Genomic DNA, 6,462 nt, shown 5'->3' with positions numbered 1-6,462 from the left:
GAGGCTCCTCCTGGCTCAGCTTCTCCTCCAGCACCATGTCTGCCTGCCCACTGCCATGCTTCCCACCATGATGATAATGGACTGTAAGCCAGCCTCAATTAAATGTTCTTTTATAAGAGTTACCTTGGTCATGTTGTTTCTTCACAGCAATGGAAACCCTAAGATACCTGGCTACTTCAAGAGATGTTGTAAAGATCAAATAAATGGATTTCTTCCTAAAGTCAGGCAAACATTGTGACATGCTAGTCTCATGGCATTCTTTAATGGGCTTCTTGCTGCCACAGGCTCCTTTCCATGACAAAATGAGCACAGAATATATCTGATGACCATGGGATAGAATCGGCACCTGCAGGACCCGAGTCCGACGATTCTGAACCCATAAGGCTTACATAGGCAACAACTAAAGAGAATGACCTCAAGGTTTTGGCCAAGCCAACCATTGTGGAAAATGCCAGTGTTCTCTTTGGCCACTGTGTGTTGCAGGGTATTTGATCACACTGTGAACCCTGAGATTGTGTTATTTACTGGGAGAGAAAAAAAACAGCAACCTGTTTTTGGTTGTGGTATGGCTCAGCCTTAGCATACAGCCTTAATCCAAGAGTTTTTTTGCTTGCATATTGTAAACAGGATTAAATAAAGTCAGCCATTGGTCATAGGGCAGAGCAAGCAACAGTTGACCAGAAGTTAAACATGGGATTATAAAGGAAAACCATAGAGGATAAGAAGTAGTCCAGAGGACAGATAGAGAGGACAGGAAGTAGAAGGGCGGGACATTCAATTTGAAGGAGGTTTTTTGAGATGATGTGAGAAGGGGCATTGCTTCTGCCTCTCTGAGCTAGCAAGCTTTCACTCCAACATCTGGCTGCTGGGTCTCATTGGTAAAACTGAAAGTTGAGATTTTCTTAGAAAACAACTACGATGTGTACAAGCTTAGACGTTATTTGAGACACAGGCAGTAAAATATCCTAGCAGATGCTATGACATGATGAAAATTCACTTAGGGAGACTACAAAGATCAAGAACAGGTATGTGCATGTGTGTGCACTTCTTTCTCTGTCTCTCTGTCACTCCGTCTCTCCGTCTCTCTGTCTCTCTCTCTCTCTCTTTGTGTGTGTGTGTGTGTGCCTTTTGCCATTGACTTTCTAATCCTCTCCCACTAGATGGGTCAAATTGGAGCCTATTCCTGGCTAATTCTTCCCTTAACTGTGTGAGCTTAGCCAGTTTTCTATTTCTACAGGCCCCAGCTGGAGCTTGAGTACACTCTAATAGAAAGTGTTGAAATTTCTTTCCATTCCTACAATGAATTGACTAGTGAACTGAAACACAATTTCACCTGGTCATTTAAAATCATTTTGTAAACAATTTTCCCCGTACATGCTTTTGTGTCATTATTTTATCAGGAGATTAGGCTCTATAATGTTACCACTTTTTAGTAAAATCCGGACTGTTTGTCAGCCAAGGTAATGGGTACATATTACATTTGCAGCTTGGAGTCAGCAAATGACTGTGGCGAGGCTTCCTATGTAGTTCATTCCTGGGGAAGGCAGAAGCCATTTTATGTACCCATTATTAGCTAAAATTAAGTTGGCGGTGACTTCAGCAGTGCTTCAAGTACAGCCAGACACATAACCCGTGAACACTGAGTTCCTTCTGTCTCCAGAGCTATTTCTGACATCAGAGAGTTAATCCCTTTCTGACATCAGAGAGTTAACTAGCAGCACTGCCTCTGGTTGTCTGAGGGTTGACTCAAGATCTGAGACTCAGGCAGCCCCAGGACTTTAACATCCTAGTACCTGGGTGAAGATATAAAACAAGACAACTGTGAATACAACGTTCTTCACACAACACCAACCCAGGCTACCACAAAGCCACCACAATGCCTTCATGATATCTCTTAGTCACTCAGCAGACACACCACAGATCACCTTAGACTATTTCTCCAAGGTCCCCAGTTGCCAACACCACTTCACTTTTTAATCAGTAAGTGGAAAGCAGAGCCTAGAAAATTCCTTTGGGAAAGATGAACAAATTCAAGAAATAGACCTGAATGCCTACAGTGTCAGATGCAGCTTTGAACAGCACAAATGTCTTTAATGAGGGGGATTACTTACATTCTAATTAAAAGCTTATAGAAAATGGAGTCTGTTCATTCTTTATAACCTTTAAATACATTTCAGCTTGGCCTAAGTCTTTGTATGTTTCAGTTTATTTGAGACTGGGTCTTACTCTTGGAACTTGAGATTCTCCTGCCTCAGTCTCCCAAGTACTAGGATTATAGGTGTGTGTCACCACAATTTTCTTAACATGCAGCATTGCCAAGTTGAGGAAAACCTCCAAATATTTAAAACTGTAAGTTGGCTTTCCAGCTCACAATGAGAGTGTATTGTTAGTATTTATATTTATTTTGCCAAAGTCAGAGGATCAGTGTGTCTTATTCTATAACTTAACGACTCAGACCCATGGCATAGGAATGTCCACTTGTGCCCTGGTCTCAAGGACACCAGGATTGTTGACATGTTCATTGGAAAGTTCCATTCCCTGCATCTTTCTATACTCTTGGCACCAAAACTTGGAGGTTTAAGTTGAATTTTCTGCAAATAGATGAGCCAAACAGTGTAACTTTTGAGCTGGGTATGGAAATTCCCACACTTGAGAGCACTGGAGACAGGAGGATTACAAGTTTGAGGACCACCTAAGCTGAGACAGTAAGACGATGTGAAGTGGAAACTTGAGGGTTCTATGGAAAGTTAGTTGGATGGTGTTTTGCTGGGGCAAACACGTGAAGGAACATTTCCTTAAAGTGGACACAGTGTGAAAGACTAAGGCGACTCGTGAAGGAAGGTTTTGCTGAAGCAGACACAGGTGAAAGGATGTTCTGCTAAAGCAAGCATGTGAAATGACACGTGGTGAAGGATTCTTTGCTAATGACACTCATGTATTGGTCCGCCTTATACTGCATTTGTCAGGACAAATAGATAGAAATGCACCAGGAAACTTCTGGTGGTGTGCTGCAGTTTCTTGCTGCTTCTGCGGACTCAGGCTAATTGGATGCACGTGCTGAGGGAAGACATGTGGAGGACATGTGATGTTTGGAGGGTATAAATTGGACTCCACGGAGTGACAGAGACAGAGGTTGGCTTGCTGGTTCAGCTAGCTGTGTAATGCTTGTGGGTCTCCAGTCTTCGCTGATCTTCACTTCCCTGAGAGAGGTGCAGCTTGAGAACTTCTGGTGTCCCTTCGGGTCCCTTCTGCTGACTCGAGCTGAGGCCTGGCTTTCTCTGTTAGGTCGTTGTTACAGCTGGTGCTATCCTGATTCTACTGAACTGGACTGCTGGTCTATCTGTGAAGTGCTTGCAAGTGGATCGAGCTGCCACTGCCTGCTAACCTGTGAACTGAACTGATTTCCAGACAACACAGACGGGAGTTGTTCCAAAGAACCTTTCTAACCAGGTCACTTCCCCTGTATTCTTTCTTCCCCACTACGTCTGGTGGGTAGTGAAATACAAGGGATGTTAAAGCACTTAAGATTTAAGCATCATTAAAAATAGGATTTGGAAACATTAAAGTTAGTGTCTCAAAAAAAAAAGGAGAAAAGTATAACTTTTGCTAAATATTTTCTTTGCAAAATGTAGGAAATTCCAGGCAGCTTAGAGTAACCAGGGAAGCATTTTGCCTCCACTCATGGGGATTCTATTGATGACTTTTCTACTTTATGATGCTGTGAGTGTTGGGTGCTCAGGAAAAGGTGCGAGTCCAATTTGACCTTAAGATGGAGAGATGCGGTGTGGTGTTCTCCTGATGTCAAATGGAAGCAAAGAGCCTCTGGTCAGCTGTTCCCTGAGAGGCAATGGTCCTCGTGTCAGAGTGGGCGTGGTGCTATGTGGGGTAGAAGGAAGGGGTAGCTGGGGTGGAAGGGGTAGGTTTAAGTGCATTGGGTACTCTCTTGAATGACCATGTTTTCAGCTACTGGTGGCTTTTCAGGATGTAACTCTACTATGAGGTGAAGAACACCTATAGAAGGCGTCAGACAACGTAAGCAAAAGTTCTCAGGATTCTAAAAACAGAAATCATAGTACCAAGTGGGTCTTGCAGAGAGGCAAGGTGTAGCCCTGGCAGCTCTGGGGTTCAATATACTAAAGGTTTGAGTTGACTTGATTGGAAGCCATTGCATTGTGGGGTTTTTGTTGCTGTCACATTGTGTGTGTGTGTGTGTGTGTGTGCGCGCGCACACCACAGCACAGACGTAGAGGTCAGGGTAAACTTGCAGAAGTTGGTTCTCTCTTTCCATCGTGTGGCTCCTGGGGATCTGATTCAGGCAGTTAGGCTTGGTGACAAGTGCCTTTACTAGCTGAGCCATCTTCCTGGCCTTCCAATTGCAGCCTCACTGGATTCTTCCACTGGGTTTCTTCTCTCAACTGGGTTTCTTCTCTCTGCCTAGAGATTTCCCACTGTGATTGGCTTGTTCCCAGGCGCTAACTCACCTGTCTCAGAGTGTTTTCATCACCCTCTGATGATCCATCCTTCTCAAATCCAAACTTCAATCACAAGAACCAAACTGGATCCCTTGTTTTGCTTGTTATTGTTATGTTTAAAGAAAAATCTGATGGCCCCAGGCTAATGTGTAGCCACATTCCTAGCCTTTCTTGTTGGTCAGGAGCCTAGCCTTTAATAGCCCAGACATCTCTCCAGCCCACGTTCCTAGTCTAATCAAAACCCTTGGTAGATGCTGAAGATGCAGTGCATTTGGTAGAGAGCTTGCCTAGCATGTGTGAATCTCCCAGCATCGTATCAATGGGGCGTGGTGAAGTAGATTTGTAATCCCAGCATTTAGGAGAGAGGCAGGATGACCATGAGTTCGAGGTTATTCTCAACTACATCTTGAGTTTAAGGCTAACCTGGGCTACTTGAGACCCTATCTCACAAATCAAAACCACCACCATGGTGAGGCACTGGTGAGGGGTTGGCAGTTCTTGGGTTGTATGTGGACTGGTACTGAGTCTGCATTGCTGGAGGGATCTTCAGCAGACATAGTTGCCAATGTAGGGCCTGTGCAGGGGCTATGGACACAGAGACTCCACAACTGTGCACTACAGTGGCTCAAGTGCAGTTTTTCTGCTTCCAGGCACATTTTCTATGTATTATGCAATGAGGATAACCATGGCCTATCACTAACTAGTCCATGATAACATTAGTCACCAGGATGTATTTTGTCTGTCTGTGCTAAGTGTAAGGAACATTAAATCTGTGGTCATCAGTAGTTCTTGCTCATTTTCCCCCAACATGTATGGGATCATACTTCTTTCTCTAAGAGTCCACGTAACTCATCTCCAGTGGGGTCTGCACCCATCTCTACGTGGAGGCCCCAGACAGGTCTAAACAAGGACATTGGATAGTTTGAGCCCTAGGTGCCAAAGCTAGAGTTTCTGGAAGAGTTAAGAATATGAACCATGGGCTGGTGAGACAGCTCAGCAGTTAAGAGCACTGATTGTTCTTCCAGAGGTCCTGAGTTCAGTTCCCAGCAACCACATGGTGGCTCACAACCATCTGTAATGGGATCTGATGCCCTCTTCTGGTGTGTCTGAAGACAGTTACACTGTACTCGCATATATAATATAAATCTTAAAAAAAAAGAGAAAGTGACAAACGTCTTTTTCAAAAAATCTGAATCATCCTTAGAAAATGACAAAGGCAAAAGATGAGGAAAGCCAGATCTAGAGGCCAGAGTAAGGTCAAAATCAGCTCACAGTGCCAGAGAAGAGGTGGAGGGGGACAGGAAACTGTAGAGGGGGCACTGTCGTTCCTGTGGTCTCACTAGTTAGCGCATGGCTGGTGTCCTGGAAGAATTTCTTTTCCTTCATTCTTTTTAGGTCGTCTTCCCCTCTCATATCAGCTCTCCCCATCACGTTTGGCACCCCGAATGATCTGCTGAAACCATTTCTTTTTTTCTATTTGAGAATTCATTTTTAATCATCTCGAGTTCGGTTTGCTTTAAAGAACAGAGCACAGAAGACAGGATTTACATCTACATCACAGTTTGCTGGCCTGAGTCCCTTGGCCTGAGAATGCTCAGAATGAAGAACAGCCTAAGTGTTCTGTATAACCGGTTCACAGGAAGATCTGCCCTAGACATGTCCTGCTGTGTACCCTGACCCACCCTACTCCCAAGAAAGACATGCAGCCACAAAGTACCAGGTTACAGTCATTTCCTCTCCAGTGGAGTCTGGCACTACGCCACAAACCTACACCTGCCTCTCCACAGAAACAACTCATTGCAGACATCCAAATGCTGTATATGCTCCCTTACAAAATGAAACAAACAAACAAACACATAGAGTGTAGAGTAAGAGATGAAGTTAATGGACTGAAGAGATGGCTCAGTGGTTAAGAGCACTGACTGATCTTCTAGAGGACCTGGGTTCAATTCCCAGCACCCATATGACAGCTTATAACTGTCTGTAACTC

Source organism: Grammomys surdaster, unplaced genomic scaffold, assembly GCF_004785775.1.
Source record: "Grammomys surdaster isolate TR1022 unplaced genomic scaffold, NIH_TR_1.0 137, whole genome shotgun sequence".
In the NCBI taxonomy this organism is placed as follows: Eukaryota; Metazoa; Chordata; class Mammalia; order Rodentia; family Muridae; genus Grammomys; species Grammomys surdaster.
This window is presented reverse-complemented; position numbering follows the sequence as displayed.